Source organism: Equus asinus, chromosome 24 (assembly GCF_041296235.1).
Source record: "Equus asinus isolate D_3611 breed Donkey chromosome 24, EquAss-T2T_v2, whole genome shotgun sequence".
Lineage (NCBI taxonomy): Eukaryota > Metazoa > Chordata > Mammalia > Perissodactyla > Equidae > Equus > Equus asinus.
The window spans coordinates 25332152-25359050 of NC_091813.1; the positions used below are offsets into that span (position 1 = coordinate 25332152).

Genomic DNA, 26899 nt, shown 5'->3' on the forward strand with positions numbered 1-26899 from the left:
CTTCTTTTTCTAGTTCTTTTAGGTATAGTGTTAGATTGGAGATTTTTCTTATTACTTGAGGTAGGCCTGTATTGCTATATATTTACCTCTTGGTACTGCTTTTGCTGCATCCCATATGTTTTGGTATGTTGTGTTTTCATTTTCATTTGTCTCCAGGAATTTTTTGGTTCTCCCTTTGATTTCTTCATTGATCATGTGGTTGTTCAGTAGCATGTTGTTTAGTTTCCACATATTTCTGACTCCCAGCTTTCTTGTCATTGATTTCTAGTCTCATACCCTTGTTGTCAGAAAAAATGCTTGATATGATTTCCTTCTTCTTAAGTTTATTGAGGCATTTTTTCTTTGCCAACATATGGTCTATCTTTGAGAATGTTCCATGTCCACTTGAGAAGAATGTGTATTCCACTGCTTTTGTATGGAATGTTCTATATATGACTATTAAGCCCGTCTGGTCTAGTGTTTCACTTAAGGCCACTGTTTTCTTGTTGACTTACAGTCTGGATGATCTATCCTTTTATGTAAGTGTGGTGTTAAAATCCCCTACTGTTATTGTGTTGCTGTCAATTTCTCCTTTTAGCTTTGCTAAAGAAACATTTTTTGAAGAAGAAGAAGATTAGCCCTAAGCTAACTGCTGCCAATCCTCTTCTTTTTCTGAGCTAACATACATGCCCATCTTCCTCCACTCTATATGTGGGATGTCTACCACAGCATGGCTTGCCAAGCAGTGCCATGTCCACACCTGGGATCCGAACTGGTGAGCCCCAGGCCACTGACGCAGAATGTGTGCACTTAACCGCTGTGCCACCAGGGTGGCCCAGGAACTTTTTTAAAGGAACATTAGGTGGTAAATGCCAGAGCTGCAATAATAATAAAAATCCCTGGGATTTTTTCTTTTTTGCAGGGAAAGATTTGCCCTGAGCTAACATCTACTGCCAATCTTCCTCTATTTTTTTTATCTTCCCAAAGCCCCAGTGCATGGTTGTATATCCTAGTTTAAGTCATTCTAGTTCTTCTATGTGATCCATTGTCACAGCCTGGCAACTGACAGGCAGGTGGTGTTGTTCCATGACCAGGAAGTGAACCCAGGCTGCCAAAATGGTGAGAGTCCCAAACTTTAACCACTAGACTGTAAGGGCTGGCTTGGGATTTTCTCCATATTGCAGCAATACTCCTTTTCGTGAGATTGTATCAGGAATAGTGGTAGTAGGCAGCTATTTCATAAAGATGTTTGGATCTAACAGAATTACTTAAAGTAAATAACATTTTTGTGGAGCAGCATTTTTTTAAAAAAAGTACTTGCAAGGATGATATAAACCACTAATTTTTCTTGTAAAATCTCATTGATTCAGTAAATAATTTTATTTTCATCACTTTTGGTCATGTGGACTTTCCCCTTGTTTCTAACTGTAGTAGTCTAAGCTGTATGCTTTTGCGGCACTTTAAACCAGGGCATTTGATTTTTCTAAGCACTACTCACAGGATCAATAAGACCTGCACCCTATGCCAGTCTGCAAACATAGCTGTTGTTCAATAAATGCCTATGGAACAAAAGATCCATACTCCTGAAGGAATCCCCAGGAAGAGCATGTCCCTTCCTCAGATGGAGAAATTGTCTTTTGCCATAAATGGCTGTGCCACTGTCTTTTACAATCCCTGGGCCTGTTCTAAGTACTTCAGCAACTCCCTGCTAACACTTCTCTGCATATTTCTCAGCAGAGTGAAGAAAATAATTACAATAAGCCCTAGTCCACAACTTGTTCCTGTAATCACAGATATACCTGCTCTCCTTGTGTTGTCTGCAATATCTTGCCTTAATTAAAGGATGGAGAGTTTCCTAATAACATTAGTCTAGAAGAACTGCACTCAGAGAATTTTAAGAGAGAACTTAAAGAACTTAAAGAGTTTTTAACTCATGTTCAGGTATCAATCTTATAGGTAATCCAAGACTGATTTCTTAGAATCCTTCAGGGTCTTACTTTTCCTTCCATCATGAATTAACGATTTCTGTGTTCAATCCTATTCTCACTGATATTAGTTTCTGTTTTCATTCAGTCCAGCAAGGTTTGGGTTTTAGGTGTAGTAAATGGGGATGAGTGGAGTTGGTGGTCTCTCTTCTCCCATGAAAATGTTCCAAAGGTGGGAAACTTTTGCAGAATTTCTGGGTTTTATTTTTATTTTAAAACAAAGAGCAAAATTCTTATACTATGATAAATTCTAGTTTCCAGATTGTAAATCGTAGGTGGAAATTTCTCAGGTTGCTTGACAGCATAAACATATGCAGGCTTCTTCTGTATGAAGAAAAGAGTAGATGGTTTCCAAAAATGGGAAAAATAGCCGTACACTGTGCCAAACAGCATTCCAAATTTGTCAAATTTCTGCTCTGAAGCCCCTTGAAAGGCCAATGCTCTAACACGTTTTGTTAAGACAAACCCCCAATCAGTTAAACCAACACTCAGAGGATCTGGGATTCCTAAAATAGGGTTTGTGAAATCATTTTGCATAGATCAGAGGGTACTGGATCTCTAAATATGGAAACATGTATTTATGTGTGTGTACATCTGGGGCATATAGACAAGAGTTCAGAGAGGAAGATTATTAAAATACAATAATTTCTTCTTAGCTTTGAGTTGATCATGTAAAGATTAAATTAGCAAGTGACTTGAGCTATTGTATAAAACAAAGTCCCACAGAATAAATCCTATAATCTTGAGATCCAAGTGAATAGGACATTTTTCATATGTATCCAGTGTCTTTATTAAAATGAAATGCTGTTTTCAAGGGAAGCATTTTTGCTGTTTGAGAAGTATAACGAGAACAGGATGGAAGAAATAAAAGAGTGATGATCCAAGATTCTATGGCTGTATTAACTTTATTTTCCAAATAAATTAAAAGAAAGCAAAAGAAGAAACAAAGATTAAATTAGAAGGACTGGAGTATTTAAGTGTATCAAGTAAGAGAAAGGTAGGAGATGAAGAAAAGGAGAGGGCAGTACCTAGGAATAGGTCCTGCTCCTGTCAGATATTCAGTGATAATTAGCAATAATGAGAGAGTAGTCCATGCCAAACGTGAAGCAAGGGCCTCAGTAATTCCCAAAGCACCTCTCACAAGGCTGCTTATAAAAGTCATTAGCATTCAGAGATTAAGAATTCCTTTTTTGTTTTTGTAGAAGAGCAGGTAACCAGTTAGGTGGGGCTAATGTTTCTAAGTGAATTCTGTTACATCATACCTAAAGAGAGCAAAAGGATGGCAGGACCAGGTGTTAGTCCTTAAAGGGCTTCTATGGCACCACATTTTATTCCATTTTTTAAAAACTAGTTTTAATACTTAGGCTTTTATCTCCAGCTCAAAAATTACAGAAACTGATAGGAAAATATTGAAATGCTCTCCCAACAGTGTGGGGTTCTCTTCTTCCTCTACTTCATTCTTCCCTATCCTCACCCTTACTGGAGTAAGGGATTTTTTAGCATAACAACACACTGCAAGATTTGCCTGGTGGCTCCTCAACTGACTGTGACCTTGGCATCTATAGGCATTTGGGAAATAAACCCTTGTTCTAGGTCTGCAGCTCTAACTTCAGGGAAATATGTGAACCAGGCTGTGTAGGCCTGGAGAGGATGTGAGGGAGCAGTGAGGACCATGTGTATGCCTGAAGCTCTGTGGTCATGTGGCCCATTGTACAACACTGAGACTGACAGCATGTACCTGTCACAATGAGTGTAGGTGCTGCTTGAAAAAAGGAGTCTTTTAAAAAGACCAGGGAGTGGTCTTTTTCACCTATCCAGACTGGACTATATGCAGAACTGTTCCAGCCTCATGTGTACATAAGCTTTGCTGTGCATAACTTTGGCCTAGAAGGGATGCAGTTAAGGTCTGATGTGGTGCTCACTCCCTCAGATATTAGCTTCCAGAACTGTTCACTGACTTTCTTCTCTGTACTTTCAATAAGTGAACCTTGTATGATTTACCCAAGGCTGTGTGTCTGCTCCTTCCATCAATCCAATCCTGCTCTTGACAGTTGTCAATATGCTGGTTACCCACACACTTGCGTTTCTCTAAGAAAGGCAATAAACATTAGCAAGAGAGAGGTTGGCTTGTCTTGTTGGTACTCTGCTCTGAAGAACATGAGGGTCCACATTCTTTCCTGGAATGGAGCCAGGAATATATCTCCCTAGCCAGGCTCATACCAGGAAATAGGCGTCCTGGGCCTCAACTCCAAAAATTAGGGCAATACGGAGTAGAAACCCTGAGAGGAAGTTTGAATTGTAAAAAAGCAGAGGGGGAGCAAAGTCAAAGAGGAGGGAATTCCAGGCACCCCTCAGAGGCTGGTTGTGAATTTAGTTCATCCTGATGGAAATGGTAAGAAATATTTTGCATTATCCTCTAACCCCTATAAGTGTTCATGTTAATCTATAGATTATCTTTCCAGTAAGTCACTGAGCCAGTATTTTCTTCAAGATGTTGGAGACAAAATTAAATTAGAAAATATTAATCAGTTCTATATACTCTAGTAGGTTACCTTTCTTTGGCCTAAATAACTTTTTCGAAGTGTGGACATTTCTAGGTTTTGAAGGGTCATCCATATGTTTCAAAATTTAGATCCTCATCCAAATACTGATCTTAAGCTTTTACTCTGTAAGTAAATGACACTTTTTAAACCAGCATCTACACTCATTGTGACAGACTCAGCCAGCATTTGGCTTCATGCTTTAAGTATATGTTCTCTGCTACTTGTTTCCTTTTTCACATAATGATCTGTCCAGATCTCTAGGACTCATCCAATCCCTTGGTGCAGTGCAGTACCCAGCTCTAATTTGGCACTTGCTCTTCAATATGTTAGGATATCCAGCCTTTCTGCGGAAACACATATTGCTACTATTTAGAATTGTTTTCAATTGGCAGATTCCACAAGACCAAAATCAGGCTTTTGCTGAGAAGATAGTATTGCTCAAAACAGAATTCTTTTGAAAGTGCCCAAAATGTGGATTCTAAAGACAGTCCTCCCACAGTATCTTAGAATTATTGCCTCACCAGGAAGGATATTTTGGTGGGCTTTTGCAGTGTTGATATCTCTGGCAAGTTTTGGATGATCCCCACAAAGGAGGCCGTAAGTATTTCTTCTGAGGCTAGTCTTTAAGATAGTTCCCCAGGACAGCCAAGTTGCTGCTTCGTCCCTCATATAGACGTTAAAGTTGCCTTGATGAAGTGGTGAGCAAATTCTTGATTATTACCAATTTTCTCATTTTCTTCAGGATAATGGCTTTACATCGTTTTGGTATAAAATTATCTCTACGTATTTTTGAGGGCATGGAAGATAAACTGTGTTTATAAACTGCCAGTTTTCCACAGAGATAGATATCAAAGTCAATTCATTTTCTTTTGTTACTATGTTCAATGCACATATGCCATGGGGTTGCCAAAACAATAAGTATACACTGTCCTCAAAAACTTGTAGTCTGATGGGAAAGAGTTATGTAGATGACATCAGAAGTGTCGAAGAAGATAAGCAAATTTCTGGGGGAAAAATTTTCATGGATTTTGTGTGTGTGTATGTATGTGTGTACACGTGTGTGTGTGTGCATGTATATGCATACATGTACTCCTTTGCTGGGGGTAGGGCTGTTGAAGATGATATGGAAGGGAAAGACTTAAGCTCTTCTGAAGGATGGATAATGTTTTACCAGATGAAATTGGGGGAAAAGGGCTTTTCAAATCGAGAGAGCAGTGTGGGTTAAAGCCAGGAATGGGAGAAGTATGGTTCTAGAAATTGCATTTTGTTTATCCTCATGACCTTCACAGAATTGCCTCATTACATACTGCAAAACGGAGATTAAATATCCTCATCAAACACACATGAAGAAGGTAATGAAATGGAAGTGGAAATCAGTTTTTCCAATTCTTATACTACCTTCACACCAAATTTCCAAGGGAATTATATGAGTTGTCCCAACAAAAATTTAAAGGCAGTATTAAGCCATATGCTGGGCTCTCTGGGGCCAGCCCTGGTCCAGTGGTGAAGGAAAGAGAGAAGTGAGGTAATATTTATGCTTTATCTTTCCACCAGAGGCCAGATACTTATGGATATACTTCCATTAAATGCTCATAACAATTGATTTTATAGACTTCAGGGCTATGATTCAAAAGATTAGCTTTATTTTAATGCTTTTCCCCAGAAAAAATCCACCAAGTAAGGATAAATGAACTTCATCTGTTCATTTTAGTTGAGAATTGAAGGGTAAACAGGCTTGCCCTAGATAGACAGGGATGGAATGCTTCTGGCTAAAGGAGTTGGAGGATGCAAAGGGATGGGAGAGGCATATGAGGTCAGACAGCCAGGGCCATATCAATGTGCAGGTAACACTCATTCATTCGTTTATCAATTCATTCATTGCACAAATATTTACTGAGCTCTTTCAACGTGTAAGACACACTACCCTGTGGTCTCAGGATATAACAGTAACAAGATAGACCAGATCCCTCTTCTCACAGACCTTACATTCTTGTGGGTAGAGGCACACAAATGAAAAACAAATGAAGAAAGAGAAGAAAGTATCAGATAGTGGTGGTAAGTGCCACACAGAGAATTATAAAAGGCTAACAAGTATAACTAGATGGCTATGTTAGATTGGACTGGATGGTCAGATGGTCAAGGAAGGTAATACTTCAGCTGAGCTCTGAATGACAAAATCAAAATAAAATAAAAACCTAGCAAAAAAAAAACCCCATCTGATGTGAAAATTAGAATAAATAGAATACTGGTGCTATGTTCCTGAAGTTAGAATCAAACTGTTTTGCTCAAGGAACATAAGAAGGCTAGAGTAGCTGGAGCATAGTGAAAAAGGAGAGAGGGAGGTGAGCTGAGGCCAGGTGAGAGGCAGGGGCCAGATCATTTATGGGTTTGTGAGAAGTTTGGATTTTATTCTAAGGGTAATGGGAAGCCACTGAAGAGTTTTAAATTAGAAATGATCTGCTATAACATTTTAAAAGATTTTTAAAGACTTCTCTGACTGCAATGTGGAGAGTGACACTAAAGGCTCAGGAACAGAATCAAGACCAGATGGAGATGATTGCTGTATGAATGAGAGTTTTGTCTTGGACCTATATGATTGCTTAGGAGGTTGTGAGAAGAGGATGGGTTCAGATATGAAGCATTCATGCCAATAAAGACGTATGCAAAAACTTGAGAGACAGGACAATATAAGGAGTGACAAGTTGCCAAGTATCTGGACCACAAGCATTTGTGCAGCAAGATATTTCTTGCTTCCTGGCAAAGAGCTTCTTTTTATCCCTAACTTTTCTAAGATATTGATAACCTTTGAAGTTCTGAAAGGGGCTCATAAAATTAAAAAAAATTGACGGCATCAATGTGCAAATAGTGATTGAAAACTGGGCACTACCTTCATAGATAGGTGAGCAAAGTTTCGTCTAAATCCTACTGAAGGGAAATTGTGTAACAGCCAATTTCTCCATAATGTGCCACAAAATATTAGAATAAATGTAGGCAGCTACGAGTATTTTATGCACTGCATAATGTCCCTTGACAGAAGCACAGCTTCAATTTTCCTCTCCTGCTCTCCCAAAGCCACAGAGCATTTGCGCAATTTTAAGACACATTCAGCAATGGAAGTAAATCAATGGAAATCTGAGACTTATTGAATTTTGTTTTCTTTGAAATTTTCCATTTTAAGTTAATGCAAGCTTGATATAAATCAACACAGCTATTATAACAACATACATTTTACTTAATTACTATCAATTAAAAATGATTTTAGAGTTCTTGTCAAGATGGTGCTGTGAGCAGATGTTGAACTCACCTCCTCCCACAAACACAACCAGATTACAACAATTTTAGGAAGAATCACCCTGGATTGAAAACTGAAAACTGGATAAAAAGAACCCCCACAACAAGGGACAGTCCTGACGAAAGCAGAATAGGCAGTAACTCCAGCCAGAGAGGAAAAATCCACCTTTGGGACCAGCAGAGCTTCTCAGGTGGCCAGGTGGGAGCCAACCTAAGAATATCCAGATAGCATCTCAAGATGCCTGTCTCGTACTACTATACATTGGAAGGTGGACAGACTTCCCCCCGGGAGGAGGTGGAAATAGGTGAAAACTCTCTGACCCCCGACACCTAACCCCGGGACAGCCTAGTTTCTGCAGGAGGTTCTCTTCCAGCAGACTCCCCCATAGCATCACCACACACCAAGGGCGGAAGTGTGCACTCACCAGTGGAGCGACAGTGGAAACAGGTGACAACAGCCCTACTCAAGCTCCCCGCGATTACACCTAAGCCCAGGGGGAATCCCCAGGGTCCCACCCAGAACACCACTGCAGACCACAAGGAGTGAGTGCATCTAAGTGGGCTGCAACAGTAGGCATCAGCAGCCTGAGACCCCCTTGCGATTGCCCCCACAACCGATGAGGGACCCCACAGGACCACTGTGACTACGAGGAGGGGTCCAGGTCCAGTCACTAACAGCTGACAGGGTTTCTGGTTGGTGCAATCTAAACAGCTGCCCCCCTACACACACCAGTCGCAACAAGTGGAAGCAGCGACTAAACTCTATCTCTATGCGGAGGCACAAATCCACGCCATCAAGCAGTATGAAAAAATATATTAAATCTCCAGAACAGAAGGAAAATGATAAGCACCTAGTAAACAATCCCAAAGGCAATGAAATCTATAGCCTAAATGATGATGATTTCAAAACTGCCGTTATTAAAAACTCAACGAGTTAAAAGAGAATTCAGATAGACAACTCAATGAGTTCAGGAGCTGTGTCACAAAAGAGCTTGACACTATAAAGAAGAACCAATTAGAAATACTGGAGATGAAGAACACAATGGAAGAGACTAAGAAAAATTTGGACTCTCTGAACAGTAGGGTTGATATTATGGAGGACAGAATTAGCAATTTGGAGGATAGGAATATAGAAATGCTGCAGACAGGGAGGAGAGAGAACTAAGACTAAAAAGAAATGAAGAAACTCTCCGAGAATTATCTGACTCAATTAGGAGACGCAACATAAGGATTATAGGTATACCAGAGGGAGAAGAGAAGGAGAAGGGGGCAGAAGGCCTGTTCAAAGAAATAATAGCTGAGAACTTTCCAAACTTGGGAAGAGAGATGGAACTTCATGTGACAGAAGCCAATAGATCTCCAAACTTTATTAATGCAAGAAGACCAAGCCCAAGGCATATAGTAGTGAAACTAGCAAAAGTCAATGATAAAGAGAAAATACTAAGGGCAGCCAGGCAGAGGAAAATAACTTACAAAGGAAACCACATAAGGCTATTAGAGATTTCTCAGGAGAGACCTTACAGGCTAGAAGAGATTGGAATGAAATATTCAAAACTCTGAAGGACAAAAACCTGCAGCCAAGAATACTCTACCCAGTGAAAATATCCTTCAAATATGATGGAGAAATAAAAACTTTCCCAGACAAACAAAAGTTAAGGGAATTCATCACCACAAAACCTCCTCTTCAAGAAATGCTCAGGAAGAACCTCATTCCTGAAAAATCAAAAAAAGGAAAGGGGTTACAAAGTCCAGAACAAAGGAGATAAGCAGAAGGACAATAACACAAAGTAATAGCTCTCCATCAGGACAAAATGCAAAAGAACCAGAAAACAAGTGATACAATGGCAACAGTAGGCCCCCACGTCTCAATAATCACTCTAAACGTGAATGGATTGAACTCTCCAATCAAAAGGCACAGAGTGGCAGGATGGATCAAAGAACAAGATCCAACAATATACTGCCTCCAGGAAACACACCTCAGCCCCAAAGACAAACACAGACTCAAAGTGAAGGGATGGAAGACAATACTCTAAGCTAATAATGAACAAAAGAAAGCAGGTGTTGCCATACTTATATCAGAAAAAGTAGACTTCAAAGCAAAACAGATAAAGAAAGACAAAGAGGGGCAGTATATAATGATAAAAGGGACACTCCACCAAGATGATGTAACACTTATAAATATATACACACCTAACACAGGAGCGCCAAAATTCATAAAGAAACTATTAACAAAACTAAAAGGAGACATCAACAGCAATACAATAATAGTCGGGGACCTCAACACCCCATTAACACCAATGGACAGATCATCCAGACAGAAAATCAACAAGGAAATTATAGAATTAAATGAAAAATTAGATCAGATGGACCTAATAGATATATATAGGACACTTCATCCAAAAACAGCAGGTTACACATTCTTCTCAAGCATGCACAGAACATTCTCAAGGATAGACCATATCTTGGGAAACAAAGCAAGCATCAATAAGTTCAAGAGGGTTGAAATAATATCAAGCATCTTTTCTGATCATAATGCTATGAAACTAGAAATCAACTACAAGAATAAAGCTGGGAAAGGGCCAAAAATGTGGAGACTAAACAACATGCTACTGAACAAACAATGGATTATTGAAGAAATTAAAGAAGAAATCGAACATTATCTGGAGACAAATGAAAATGAAAACACACTGTACCAAATGATTTGGGACGCAGCAAAGGCAGTCCTAAGAGGGAAATTCATTGCAATACAGGCTCACCTCAATAAGCAAGAAAAATCTTACATAAACAACCTCAAATGACACCTAACAGAATTAGAAAAAGAAGAACAAACAAAGCCCAAAGTTAGTAGAAGGAGGGAAATAATAAAAATTAGAGCAGAAATAAATGATATTGAATCAAAAAAGACAGTAGAAAGGATCAATGAAACAAAGAGTTGATTCTTTGAAAAAATTAACAAAATTGGCAAACCCTTAGCCAGATTCACTAAAAAAAAAGAGAGAAGTCTCAAATAAATAAAATTAGAAACAAGAGAGGAGAAATCACAACAGATACCGAAGAAATACAAAGGATCATAAGAGAATACTATGAAAAACTATATGCCAACAAATTAAACAACCTAGAAGAAATGGATAAATTCCTCGACTCATATAACCTACCCAAACTGAATCAGGAAGAAATAGAGAATCTGAATAGACCAATCACAAGTAAAGAAATAGAAACAGTAATCAAAAACCTGCCCAAAAATAAGAGTCCAGGAACAGACGGCTTCTCTGGGGAATTCTACCAAACATTCAAAGAAGATTTAATACCTATCCTTCTCAAACTATTCCAGAAAATAGAGGAAGATGGAGCACTCCCTAAAACATTCTATGAAGCCAACATCACCCTGATCCCCAAACCTGACAAGGACAACACAAAGAAGGAAAACTACAGGCCAATATCACTGATGAACATAGATGCAAAAATCCTCAACAAAATTTTGGCAAACCGAATACAGCAATATATCAAAAAGATTATACACCATGATCAAGTGGGATTTATACTAGGGACACAGGGATGGTTCAACATCTGCAAGTCAATCAACGTGATTCACTACATTAACAAAATGGGAAACAAAACCCACATAATCATCTCAATAGATGCAGAGAAAGCATTCGACAAGATCCAACATCCATTTATGATAAAAACCCTCAATAAAATAGGTATAGAAGGAAAGTACCTCAACATAATAAAGGCCATATATGACAAACCCACAGCCAACATCATACTCAACGGACAAAAACTGAAACCCATCCCTCTCAGAACAGGAACAAGACAAGGGTGCCCACTTTCACCACTCTTATTCAGCATAATACTGGAGGTGTTGGCCAGAGCAATTCGGCAGGAAAAAGAAATAAAAGGAATCCAAATAGGCGAAGAAGAAGTAAAACTCTCGCTGTTTGCAGACGACATGATCTTATATATAGAAAACCCCAAAGAATCCATAGAAAAACTGTTAGAAACAATCAACAACTACAGCAAAGCTGCAGGGTATAAAATCAACATACATAAATCAGTAGCATTTCTATATGCTAACAATGAACTAACAGAAAAAGACCTCAAGAACTCAATCCCATTCACAATAGCAACAAAAAGAATAAAATACTTTGGGATAAATTTAACCAAGGAAGTGAAAGATCTATGCAATGAAAACTACAAGACCTTCTTGAAAGAAATTGACAACGACATAAAGAGATGGAAAGACATTCCATGCACATAGATCGGAAGAATAAACATAGTTAAAATGTCCACACTACCTAAAGCAATCTACAGATTCAACACTATCCCAATCAGAATTCCAATGTCATTCTTTACAGAAATTGAACAAAGAATCCTAAAATTCATATGGGGCAACAAAAGACCCCGAATTGCTAAAGCAATCCTGAGAAAGAAGAATAAAGCTGGAGGCATCACAATCTCTGACTTCAAAACATACTACAAAGCTACAGTAATCAAAACAGCATGGTACTGGTACAAAAACAGATGCACGGATGAATGGAACAGAATTGAAAGCCTAGAAATAAAACCACACATCTATGGACAGCTAATCTTTGACAAAGGAGCTGAGGGCCTACAATGGAGGAAAGAAAGTCTCTTCAACAAATGGTGCTGGGAAAACCGGACAGCCACATGTAAAAGAGTGAAAATCAACCACTCTTTTTCACCATTTACTAAAATAAACTCAAAATGGATCAAAGACCTAAAGATTAGGCCTGAAACAATAAGTCTTCTAGAAGAGAATATCGGCAGTACATTCTTTGACATCAGCTTCAAAAGAATCTTTTTGGACACCATAACCCCTCACAGGAGGGAAACAATAGAAAGAATAAACAAATGGGACTTCATCAGACTAAAGAGCTTCTTCAAGGCAAGGGAAAACAGGATTGAAACAAAAAAACAGCCCACTCATTGGGAAAAAATATTTACAAGTTATTTATCTGACAAAGGGTGAATCTCCATAATATACAAAGAACTCACACAACTCAACAATAAAAAATCAAACAACCCAATTACAAAATGGGCAGGGGACATGAACAGACATTTCTCCAAAGAAGATATACAGATGGCCAATAGACACATGAAAAGATGCTCATCATCACTAATCATCAGGGAAATGCAAATCAAAACTACACTAAGATATCACGTTACACCTGTTAGAATGGCAAAAATATCCAAAACCAAGAGTGACAAATGTTGGAGAGGCTGTGGAGAAAAGGGGACCCTCATACACTGTTGGTGGGAATGCAAACTGGTGCAGCCACTATGGAAAACAGTATGGAGATTCCTCAAAAAGTTAAGAATAGAAATACCTTATGACCCAGCCATCCCACTACTGGCTATCTATCCTAAGAACCTGAAATCAGCAATTCCAAAAGTTCCATGCACCCCTGTGTTTATCGCAGCATTGTTCACAATAGCCAAGTCATGGAACCAACCTAAGTGCCCATCAACTGATGATTGGATAAAGAAGATGTGGTATATATACAATGGAATACTACTCAGCCATAAAAAGGGACAAAATTGTCCCATTCACAACAACGTGGATAGACCTTGAGGGTATTATGTTGAGTGAAATAAGCCAGATAGAGAAAGACGAACTCTGTATGACTCCACTCATAGGTGGTAGTTAACATATGGACAAAGAGAACTGATCGGTGGTTGCCAGGGGAAAGGGGGGTGTGGGGAGGGTTCTAGGGGTGAAGTGGTGTACCTACAACATGACTAATAATGATGTACAACTGTAATTTAACAAGGATGTTAACTTTCATAACCTTAATAAAAAAATGATTTTAGACTTTAAAATATGAAGAGATGGTAACAGCATTTTACCTATGTGCAATAGGATTTGATGTCATCCCACAAACTTTGGTAGTGAAATAATATCTAATTCAGACGTGTAATTTTTTTATGAAGATTTTTTTCTATTTTTGGTGAGGAAGATTGGCTCTAAGCCAACATCTGGGCCAATCTTCCTCTTTTTTATGTAGGATGCTGCCACAGTATGGCTTGATGAGCAGTGCTAGGTCCATGCCCAGGATCTGAACCTGTGAACCCTGGGCCACCAGAGCAGAGCTCTTGAACTTAACAACTATGCCACCAGGCCGGCCCCTTCTGAAGATATTTTTTGACGCTTAATTTATATTTATTCTCTCAGTAAGTTTCTGTCAATAATTTGCACCCTACAGTGAGTGGAATTTCCCCCATTACAGTTAGCTTGAAGTCAGGGCACTCAGAAGAGTTTAACTGGAATCACGGAAAAAAACAATTTGGGGAAGTTTAAGGAAAACTCTCTGAATGGATAACCATGGACATCAGGTAGGTGCTGGGTACATGTTGGAGAGATCTTCAAGAGCAGAACCGAAAAAGAAGAGAATGTCATCACCTAGACAGTGAAGGTGCAGCAAATTCAAGGCAGGAAGTTGTGGTATAAATAATGTGGGTGGTTGAGTCAGAGCCATCTCAGTTAGTGTGAGGTTTGGGGGAGTGTTATATGCAAGACAGTTTCATAATTGGTAAAGAATTAATATGGTCATTAGTTATTTTTATTTCTGAGAGGATACCAGGAAGAGAATGATTGCACAGATGTGTCACTAGAGTTTGAGAACTGCTATTCTAGAGAAAGCACAAACACCATCACTCAGTCCAATATAGAGTAGGAGAACCTCTGACATCAATATATACTCAGGCACACAGCTGGACCACAGCATTAGAAGGTGGCATACAATCAGAAAGTAAGTAATATATATGGGCCTGGATTCTGGAAAAATTCATGTTAGCTTATGTTTAACTTTCTATACTTCTTATCATTAGAGTGGCAAGTTCTCAAGACCCAAGGTGAAATTGTAAACATAGGGTTAAGGTGAGCTACAAAAGTCACCAAGCTTTAGTCTGGGCATAAACCTAAAAATTAATACTCTACCTGACAGTCATTTCCTCCTTTTTCCTTACTAATAGATCCCGCTTTTCTTCAGAAACTGGATAGATAATTGCTTCTGGGGAACTGAACACATCCACTCACTCAAGGCTGACTCCCACCTGCTAGTCTAAATTGGTTGTGGTAATTCCACTCCCCATGCCAGTAATTGGTTTAGAAATAGCAAGTGACCCACTTCTATTAATAACAAGTGGAAGGTAACGCCAGAGGAATTTGAAGCTGGTGGTACACTGAAGATAGCCATGGCAACAACAAAAACCAAATCCAGCCCCTGACTAAATTGACTCAAATTTCCAGGCATAACTATTATTTACCTCAGTCTATATGTTAAATACACAATGTCTGAAAACCACAAAATCATAAAACATAAAAATAGAGGGGAAAACAATCCCACTGTGAAAAGACAAAACAATGAATAAATCTAGACTTAGAAATGATCTGCATATTAAAATTATCAGAGAGGGATTTTAAAATAAGTATGATTAATATGTTCAATGCTCCAATATGGAAAAAGTGGAAACATGCTATAGCAGATTGAGAATTTTAGCAAGAGTTAGAAAGTGTAAGAAAGAGTTAAATGGAAGTGCTAGAAATAAAAATTTACAGAGATGAATAATGCCTTCAGGAGGATTATAAGCAGCCTCCATACAGCTGAGACAAGGATTAGTAAATCTAAAGAAATTACTCAAACTAATTTGAAAGAAAAACAGTGAAATAAATAAAAACAGAGTATCCAACAGCTTGGCATTATATGGAACAGTCTAACATAAGTGTAATTGGACTCTTCAAAGGTGAAAAGAGAGAGAATGGGGCATGATAATACATGAAGATATAATGGTTGATAATTTTTTAAGAATAATGAAGGACATCAAATCACAGACCTGAGACTATTAGAAAACCACATTTAGAATGAATATAAAAAAATCACTTTGATACATCATATTCGAACATCTAACAACCAAGGATAGAGAAAATCTTGAATACAGCCAGAAATTTTTAAAAACCAGAGGAACAAAGATAGCAATTACAGCAGACTTACTTCAGAAACTCTGCAAGCCAGAAGACTGTGAATTGACATATTTAAAACACTGGAAAAAAAAAAAACCCACCAACATTCTGTCAACCTAAAATTCTATACCCAGCAAATATATCTTCAGTCTTGGTCATGACGTCACCACTCCTGCATGGACAGATTTTGAAACCTTTCCTGACTGCCCTGGTCAATTCTGACCATTCCCTTCTCTGAATTTCTATAGCTCAGACCTGTGAATCACATGTTAAGAGTCTGATTCTTTCCTGTAGTGTTTTGTTCTCTAGGAATCACATGTCTGGGTGTCTCCAGGAAGCTGACAGTTTTCAGAAGGAGAAACAATTCTGCCACATCCTCCTGTTCCAAGCTCAGAACTGGATTCCTGGTAGGAGGGTGACAGGTTTAAATCAACTTCTTGGTTGGTTGCTCTCGACCAGGAGGTGGCACGTTTTTCTCACGTAATAATCTGAGGGGTAGGAGTCTATCTAACAGGCAAAATAGAAAAAGAGAGGACAGACAAGGCAGTTACTTCTTTCTACAGCAGATGTTGCTCTTTATTTTCTTTTAAATAGAGTCTCTCCCTGCTTCTTAGCACTCCCCACCCCACTACTCCCCCTCTACTCTCAAAGGATCTGCTTTGTTCAGTGAAATATTCGATAAATTGTTTTTTGTTTTTTTTTTAAAGATTTTATTTTTTCCTTTTTCTCCCCAAAGCCCCCGAGAACATAGTTGTATATTCTTCGTTGTGGGTCCTTCTAGTTGTGGCATGTGGGACGCTGCCTCAGCGTGGTTTGATGAGCAGTGCCATGTCCGTGCCCAGGATTCGAACCAACGAAACACTGGGCCGCCTGCAGTGGAGTGCACAGACTTAACCACTCGGCCACGGGGCCAGCCCCTCGATAAATTGTTTTTTGATAGAAGGGTAAGAACCTTTTCTTGTTGCATCCTCCTCCTCAGCATTGATAATCCCAGAGCTGCTTTCCTTGGAGCAAGGGCACAAATAAGGTCAGCTATAGAAGGCTTGCTTTGTTGAGTGGAGTATCCAAGTTGAGGATTGCTTGTGAGACTGCAGGGAGATGAAAGGGGTTTTGCAGGGGGAGGAAAAAGAGAGACATGAGGGTTCCAGTAGTGGCAAGAACTTTTGCAGTGAAGAGATTAGTGATCTAAGAAGTAGAATTTGAAAGTTTTGCTGAGGTGTGTTAAGTGACTGTGTATCGTTTGACATCACTTACATGTTAGAAGCTGGATTTATTAGGAGGGGAGGGAAGACAGTAATATTGCAAAATACTGGCTCTAGCCTCACAGAGGGTGCTGAGTAGGATCAGAGGCAACCACAGGAAGCCAAACCCTCATGGACTAATTAAGTAACATTGCCATGGTGAAAAGAACAGCTGCGATTCTGAGTTTTGCCAAGATCTGCCTGGACATTATGGAAAAACAACACTTTAAAAAATTGCTTAATTTTTAAAATGGGCAGGTGGAAACCTTATTTTAGCTGCCTAGTAGAATTACATTTTGAGCTGGGAGCAGCTCTGCATGCTAAATTTTGCTTATCAGAATGGAAACAATAGACAGACCTTAAATGATTACTTTAGTAGTCAAATTGCTGGATGTAATAAATCAAGAGGTCTTTGTAAACACAGATAGTCTCTAAATACAATGTACTTTAAATATAAACAACAAACTGATCATTGTACTGAGAGACCACAGCTGCAATTGGATGTATTTTACTAAGCCTGTGCTTCCTTTTCCACCCATCTTCCTTTAATGGGCATTCTCCTTCTACAAGAAGTACTTGCCTGCACACATTAGGTCTGAGTGTGAGTCGTTTACTCTTGGCCAACAAAGATAGCCAGTAAGCAGAAGCTTACAAACCTAGCTTTAATTGTCTTAAGTAAATGGGGCTGCAATAGTGCTCATTATAAAAAGATTCTTGAAGTCCACATCTGGAGCTGCTCCTGCAAAGATGCAGCCAGACCACCTAGCAGGACCCTGCTGTAGCACGCAGTGAGGCCATTGCCCAGACACTGCTACATAATCAGTTGTCAACAGCTGATTTAGAAGGGAATTTTCTAGATTTTCTTTATAATGTGAGGATGCTTCTGAGCATAGTTGCTTGAGGTTATTTTCAAGGAAATGTGCAGAAACTGTGGTAGATTTCCAAACTGTGACCACCTAATTCTTCCAATTCTACATGCAATTTTAACATGCAACTTTGCCCGCTTCCAACAAGAGATGGAGGTTATTTCCTTCCCCTTAAATCTGCCTGGCTTTAGTGGCTCACTTTGAATAACAGAACATGACAGAAATGACATTCCGGGATTTCTAGGCCTAGGCCTTACAAGACCTCACAGCTTTTGTTTCTGCCCTCTTGGAGCCCAGAGAAACCATTTAAAGAAATCTGACTACCCTCCTAAAGAGGGAGGCCATGTTGGAAAAGGCCCTGGATGACGAGCTATTACAAAGAAAGAGAAGCTCAGCCTTGCCCCAGCCGTTCTAGCTACCCTAGTGGAGACCCCATTGACACACATGGATGTGAAGCCCTCGTGGGTTCTCCAGCCTACCTGAGTTGCTCCAGCTGTTGTCATGTGAAGCACAGCCTTGCCCCCATTGTAGAAACATGAGCAAATAAATGCTTTTGTTGTTTTCAGCTGCAAATTTTTGGAGTGATTTCTTATGTAGCAATAAATAAACAAGACTGAAGTAAAGTAGCATTGTAATAATAATACAATAATGATAATTACAATGATGATGATGATATAGCAGTTAACATTTGTATAGTACCCCATATGTGCTGGCACTATTCTAAACACTGTGCTCGTATTACTAATTTAGTTTAATTAAATCCCCACAATGACCCTAGGAAATGGGTATTATAACTCATTTCCATTTTAAAAAATGAGAAATTTGAGGCACAGAAAATTTACAAAGTCCAAAGTCACAAAGTAAATGGTAGAGATGCGACTATATGAACACCTCTTGGGTGCTAGGCACTGTCTCAGGGTTTTTGCATACATTATCTCTTTCAAGTCTCATGACAACCTGACTCATAACGTAAGTGTTAGTTACCCATTCTACAGATGAGTAAACTAAGGCTTGGAATCTAGTAAGTGGGAGAGCCAGCTTTTAAACCCAATGTAGGTGACTCCACAGTGCAATGTCCCTTCACTCTACAGTGTGGAGCCCTCCGTCACTCAGTCAGTTATTCAAAATCATCCACAAGATGTCTTCTTGAAAAGCTTTATGAATGTTAGATGTATAGCAAGATGTCCACTCTCCCCACTCCTATGAAATATCATATTGTAGGTCCTTGCAGTTGGCAAGAAAAAGAAATGAAAGTCACGCAGCTTAGAAAGGAAGAACAAAAACTGTTCCCATTCACAGACAATGTGATTTCCTGTATAAAAAATTTCCTAAGTATTCTGCAAAATAAGCCAAAAGAACTAATGAATGAATTTAACAAAGCTGCAAGATACAAAGTCACTATACAGAAATCAATCATGTCATACACTATCAATAAACAATTAGAAATTGAAATTAAAAAGTATCAGTTATGACAGCATCAAAAACATGAAATACTTAAGTATAAATCTTAAAAAATACATGCAAGATCAGTATGAAGAAACTAAAAAACTAAAACACCAATGAAAGAAATCAAAGACTTAGATATATCATGTTCATAGATTGGAAGACAATATTGTTAAGATAAATATTCTCTCCAAATTGATCTATAGATTAACTGTAGTTTCAACCAAAATCCCAGTAGGATTTTTTTTCTTAATCTTTTATTGAGGTAAAATTGACATGAAATTAATCATTTTAAAGTGAACAATTCAGTCGCATTTAGTACATTCACAGTGCTGTGCAATCACCACCTCTATCTAGTCACAAAACATTTTCATTATCCCCAAAGGAGAACTAATCCCTACCCTTTCCCCAGGCCCTGACAACCGTCAATCTACTCTCTGTCTCTGTGGATTTGCCTATTCTAGACATTCGTAAGTGGAATCATATCATACATGGGCTTTTGTGTCTGGTTTCTTTCACTTAGCAGGTTTCTGAGTTCATCTACATTGTAGCATGTGTCAGAGCTTCCTTCCTTTTATGGCTGAATAATATTCAATTGTATGGATAGACCACATTTTGTTTATCCATTCATCATTTCATGGTCATTTGGGCTGTTGTCACTTCATGGTTATTGTGAATAGTGCTGCAATGAACATGTATGTATATCACTGTATGATCACAACTGTGTTTTAGAAAAATCTCTCCTGATGTTGTGTAGAGACTGGATTTGAGAAGGAAAAACTAATGGCAAGGAGACAAGTTAGGAGACGATTGCCAAAATTTTGAAGAAATTAGGGTGGTCTGATCAAAGGCAGTGGAAATAATAATGACAATGGGGCCTGAAATTTAAGAAATGTCCTTGTAGCATTCCCACAAAATCTGGTGACTAATTAGATATTGGAGGTAGCAGAAAGTAAGAGGTCTAAGGTAACTTCCAAGGTTTTTGCGTGGACCATAGGCTGGTATTCCACTACACTAGGGTTTTCCAACCCTGGCTACACGTTGGAATCCCTCAGAGAGCTTTTAAAAAATAATGATGTACCTTCTCCTTCAATAAAGATAAATTAAATCAGAATATCTGAGGGTGGGGACCACGCTTCAGTACTTTTTCAAGATCTTAGGTGATCCCATTTTGTGGCTAAGGCTGAGAACAGTTGCAGTAGACTATAAATTTCTTGTGGACTGGGAATGTCTGATTTGTCATTGAATCCTCAGAACCGGGTACATGTTTTGTGTTCAGTATACAAATGAAAGAAGATAGGAAAGGTGAACAGATTCTGATCAGAACAGGATCTGGACATGTTCAGCTTGAGATACTGTGATACATCCATAAGATGATGTGTAGTGGACAGATAGGGGCTATGGCTCTAACTCCAGAGAGAGCTTTGGGCTGGAATGTAAACTTAGGGAATGTGACAATATGGTTGGTAGTTTAAGCCATAGGTTTAGGTAGAAACATGGCTCAGGAGGGCTGTATAGATTGAGAAATAAGAGGAAAAGAAAATCTAAGGGAACAGGTGAATGAATAAAAGTCTCTGAATTCAGGGCCCATAATCTTGGTCCAGAAATTGTGCTGTTTATACTTCTTCCTCTTCTCCCATCCCTCCAAAGACTAGGGCCCCACTTCCTAATAACAGACATTCTAGGTGCAATGTCCTACCTGCCTAGCTGTAAGTACTTCGACTTTCTGCAACTCAAAGTCCCAGTGGTTGCCCTACTCTCATGATTCTCTCTAGTTCCAGGTCCCTGGCTTTCTAAGTCTTTGCTGTTTAGCTGCCGTCATTTCCTTTGTTGAGTCATATTATCTAACATGATGATTATAACTGAGAGATTATAGTTGAGAGATTTGGGGAGCCAATAAAGAGCTCTACAGTTTTTAAAAATATGCATATGTCTTCTTTTTGGCAAAAATTTGGTTAATGAAAACCTTATTTAATGGTAAAGTTGCAGGATACAAGATCAACATACAATAGTCAGTTGCATTTCTATACACTAACAACGAAGTAGCAGAAAGAGAAATTAAGAATAAGTCTCATTTACACTTGCAATGAAAAGAATAAGATATCTAGGAATAAACTTAACCAAAGAGATGAAAGATCTGTACACTGAAAACTATAAAACATTGTTGAAAGAAACCAAGGAAGAGACAAAGAAATGGAAAGATAGTCTGTGCTCTTGGATTGGAAGAATTAACATCTTTAAAATGTCCATGCTTCCTAAAACTACAGATTCAATGCAATCCCTATCAAAGTTCCAGATAATTTTTCACAGAAATAGAGCAAAGAATCCTAAAATTTATATTGAACAACAAAAGATCCCAAATAGCTAAAGGAGTCCTGAGAAAAAAGAACAAAGCTGGAGGTATCACACTCCCTGATTTAAAAACATACTACAAAGCTATAGTAACCAAAATGGCATGGTAATGGCACAAAAACAAACACACAGATCAATGGAACAAAATCAAGAGCCAGAAATAAACCCACACATCTATGGACAGCTAATTTTTGACAAGGGAGCCAAGAATATACATTGGAGAAAGGAGAACCTCTTTGATAAATTGTGTTGGGAAAACTGGACAGCCACGTGCAAGAGAGTGAAAGTAGAACATTATCTTACACCATACACAAAAATTAACTCAAAATGGATTTAAGACTTGAATGTAAGACCTTAAACTGTGAAACTTATGGAAGAAAACATAGGCAGTACACTCTTTGACATTGGTCTTAGCAGCATATTTTCAAGTACCATGTCTGACTGGGCAAGGGAAACAATGGAAAAAAATAAACAAATGGGACTACATAGAACTAAAAAGCTTCTTAACGGCAAAGGGAACCATCAACAAAATGAAAAGACAACATAACAATTGGGAGAAGATATTTGAAAACCATTTATCTGATACAGGGTTAATATTCAAAATATACAAAGAACTCATACATCTCAACAACAAAAGAACCAAGAACCTAGTTAAAAAATGGGCAAAAGATCTGAACAGAGATTTCTCCAAAGAAGATATATGGATGGCCAACAGGCACATGAAAGGATGTCCAACATCATTAGCTATCAGGGAAATGCAATTCAAAACCACAATGAGATATTACCTCTCTCCTGTCAGAATGGCTATAATTAACAAGACAGGCAACAACAAGTGTTAGAGAGGATATGGAGAGAAGGGAACGCTCATACACTGCTGGTGGGAGTGCAAACTGGTGCAGCTACTGTGGGAAACAGTATGGAGATTCCTCAAAGAATTAAAAATAAAATTACCATACAATCCAGCTATTCCACTTCTGGGTATTTATCCAAAGAACATGAAAACACAAATACATGAATATACATGCAGCCCTGTGTTCATTGCAGCACTATGCACAATAGCCAAGACTTGGAAGCAACCTAAGTGCCTATCAAGGGACGAATGGATAAAGAAGATGTGGCATATATACCCAATGGAATACTACTCAGCCGTAAGAAACAACAAAATCTGGCCATTTGTGACAACATGGATGGATCATGAGGGTATTATGCTGAGTGAAATCAGTCAGAGGGAGAAAGTCAAATACCATATGATGTCACTCATAGACAGAAGACAAAAACAATGACGAACAAACACATAGAGACAGAGATTGGTTTGGTGGTTACCAGAGGGGAAGGGGAGAGGGAAGAGGGCAAAAGAGGTGATTAGGCACATGTGTGGGGTGATGGATGGTAGTTAGTCTTCGGGTGGTGAGCATGATGTAATCTACACAGAAATTGAAATATAATGATGTACACCTGAAATTTATATAATGTTATGAATCAGTGTTACTGCAATAAAAAATAAATTTAAAAAAAGGAAAACCTTATTTAGATAATTTTAACCTCATCATCATCAAAACCAGTAAATATGTGTTTTATCATCTTTGAGAATGAAAGTGTAAAAACATGCCACTTATACATAAAAATATTACCTATTTCAAGTGTGTTTACTAGTTTTTTTTCCTCCACAAATATTTCTCTATTTCTAGTCTGAAATAATCACCACTAGCTGGGTGCAAACAATTTCCTGTTTACATCATTAAAAATAATGGTGAATTAAAATGTTTTCAAATTTAAATTTCACAAAGGTTTAGTTTTAATTTTATGTCAAAGGACCAGACATAGAAATTTCTTAAATATAAATTGACCTGATTATGGCAAAAAATATTTCTAGACAATACATCCTCTTACTAATACCTTATCAAGAAACTCCATTCATTAGCTATCTGCTATTTTGTTTTAGTGATCATTGCATTTTAAAAAATACCTTACTTTCGCTTAATGCCTGAAAGTTTGCCAAATAAATACTTTGAATTTAATGATTTGTTGAGCACTTGCTATGTTGAGCAATGTACTTGATGCTGGGAATATTCGGATAAACAGCCCATGTTTTTAAGAGTAATATTCTCTATCAGAGTTCCATTCAAGAGGCAGAACCAGTAGGACTTACAGATACATCTATATTATATCTATATCTGTACCTACTATCTGGTAAGGGATATATTATAGAGATTTGATCTTATGCAATTGTGGGAACTAAACAGTCTATGGGAGGCTATGCTCTATCTGAAGCTGTATCTTGGAGTCAACAGGGCAGGCATTTGGAAAGGGCAGATGGATGTGAGGTGAGAGAAACAAGGAACACATGAGTTGTAACCTACAAGGATGGACTGAAACTCTTGTCAGTGTCTCTGCCTCTAAGCCTCCAACTTTGACAGTGGGGTGTCTTGTAGGTGAAGTTGGGGCTCTTCATCATGGAGCTTAACAAGCTCCAGGCCCAGGAGTCAGAGAAGCTGAGGGAGCCAGCAGGAACTGTGAGAGCTGAGGGATCTGTGGCCTGGCTGCTGCCCCGTAGCACCCAGGTGAGCTGGCAGATAAGCAACACTCAGCGTGAGATGCAACAGTGCCTGATGTTCTGTGCTGAGCTTGCAGGTGTAAAAGAGAAAATGGCCACTGTTTCACTTCCACCTTCCAAATCTTGCTTGATGCCTCTTATTACCCAGGCTAACCCAGGACTATGCAGGGAAGGGAATTCTGAGAAATGTCGTTCTGGCCTAGCTAAGTTGACACAATACAAATCTACCACATGTGCTGGTCCATTCCTTAGTCATAAGAAGTTATTCCTGTGAAGATGTTAGGAAAATATATTCATTTTACTGATGAGGAAAGACATCAGGTTCTGAAAAGTCAAATGACTGCCAAGGCCCCAGATAATGAGTGGAGGGTAGAGTCAATGCCAAATCACGCATCTTTTGATTAACAACTCTGTGCTCTTCCAACTTTCCTACTGCCTGTAGACACTGGTGCCATTCCCCAAGATTATATTGCTCCCGAGTGGTATTTATGTAGATTTGATGTATTATTTTTCCCATCTGATCTACATGAAACTGATATTGAAATCATTGGGCCCTTTGCCCCAGTAAATATGGGAGGGCTATGTAATGTTGTACTCAACGAAGAGAACACTAACAAAACTTTAAAATGATTGAAATTTTAAAATAATCGATTTTGCTTTCCTTGATTCCCTTTTTCTCCTCTCTTAGATTTTCTTCTCTGATAATTGCAAGGAGAACTACTTCAGGAATGATTTGTCTTACCTGAGTGGACTACTTGCTGGAAGAAATTCTTGCCACTTGGTCCCCTCAGCGCTGACTCAGTCCATTGCAGTTGGGTAATGTCCTATTGCTTCAAAAGGTCAACGTCTCAGATTTTCTAAAGATTACATTGTGGGTAGAAACAAGAAAGAAGGGGGTGAGAGTAGTGGGTATATTCAACAATTTAATCCTCAGCGATTGAGAGCTAAACTATACAGATCATCCAGTAGCTCATTTTCATTGTTGAAAGATGATAACATCCAGCACATAAATCCTCGTAGTTGCGAGTTAGGTTTAATTTGGTATCAGTTACTGACCTTCTGTGGAAAGTTAAATAAAAATCATTTAGCTTCTCTTTATCTCTGCTTCCTTTTATATAAAATGGAACTAATTTTTTTCCCCACTACTTCCTACACAGACACATTGAAAATTAATTGAGTTAGTAGCATAACGTTTGGATGAAACGAGCCGTACTTCTGTAAGTGCAATCTTAGCTTTAATCTTGGCTTCCAATCAAGATTTCTGATTCTGATGAAGGTACATCCTCAAAACGCTGAAAATCAACTGCAGTCTCGTCTCCAGCCATCTTATTTGTTGCAACCATTTCAAATCACTTTTTCTTTGTTTTTAGCTTTAGAATCAATACTCATGAAGAAAGCAGCAAGTTAAATGATACTCTTTTTTAAGTTTTGAAAAATACATTAGCATTTTGGCTTGTTATACATCTAATTCATCCTACTTGAACCATACTTTGTGGAAAATTTCTAGCACAGTGCCTAAAACGTACAATATTTTATAAATATTAGTACCCTTTTCTCTTCATTAATCTGAAAAATATTTTTGTGCAATAAAGTTTTTCAAAAGAATCATTTATCTCAGGTAAAACAGACTTTCTTTTTGGGTTGGAAGCATCATATTGTCAAACTAAACTTTGTCTTTCTTTCATAATTAAAGAATTATTGGCATTTATTTTTATTTCTTTGATTTATTCTAACCTACTCTATTATTTTAACTTTTGCCAGAGATGGATTTAGGGAACTGATACATTTAGTGCCGAGCAGGAGAAATCAGGTAAGAGAAATATCACACCTTTGCACTGCACCTTTTGGGGCTGTATTTTTAAAAAGTTGGGTTCTGTCATCCTAATGCAGCTGAAAATTTGATTGAGGATTTTGTTCTGGATCCAATTTTTCAGGGATAACGTATCCATCCTTGCTGTTTCCCTAGCTGGTAAATACATCTGGCTCTGAGTGTCAAGGGCACAGAATTCTCATTAAAGATACTAAAAATGTGCTTCATACTCTTTCTCAGTACGCAGATGCCCAGCCAGACACTTCACTAGCTACTTAAGGACCCATTTACTGTCTGGAGAAACAACTCAACTTTTCCACAGTTTTGCTTCTCATCTGGGCAAAAAAAATATTTTTCTTAGGGAAAGGAAAAAAGAAACAAGGGCATCAGCAGTGTGGATGTGTTGGGAGCTTGTAGCATTGGAATAAATGGAAAATCGCGATCAGAATTGGGAAAAGGCAGTGACAGGTTAATTTTTAGGCATGTTTCTGTCTGGCCTGAAGGAACAGTGGAAAGACATTAGAAATCAAACAAATGTATCATCCAACTCTTTATGAAAGTCTCTTCCACTTCTGCTAGAAATGGCAAAGCTAAAGAAAGTCCAAAGAAGCCAACAAGAGGGGTCAAGGTGCAGTGAAACCAAGAGGTGTGGCCAGGCAGAAGAAAGGTTTGTCTCCCAGATATCAGTGTATTTGAGCTGGGAGGCGTAACTTGACCTTTGAGAGATGCATGTTGAGGGACAATTAAAAGGAAGGGACAATTGTAGAGGAAAGAGCAAGGATTTCTGGGGCGGAAAGAAATGGCTTGCTAGTTTTGCCTCAGTTGGACAAACAAGTTTGGAAGAGGCATTTGGA

General features: G+C 38.5%; 1 pseudogene; it reads left to right on the forward strand.

The window, feature by feature from the left end:
* The first annotated feature begins 24134 nt into the window (after nucleotides 1-24134).
* Nucleotides 24135-26899, forward strand: part of LOC139041768 (uncharacterized) — an 85717-nt pseudogene continuing 82952 nt past the window's right edge.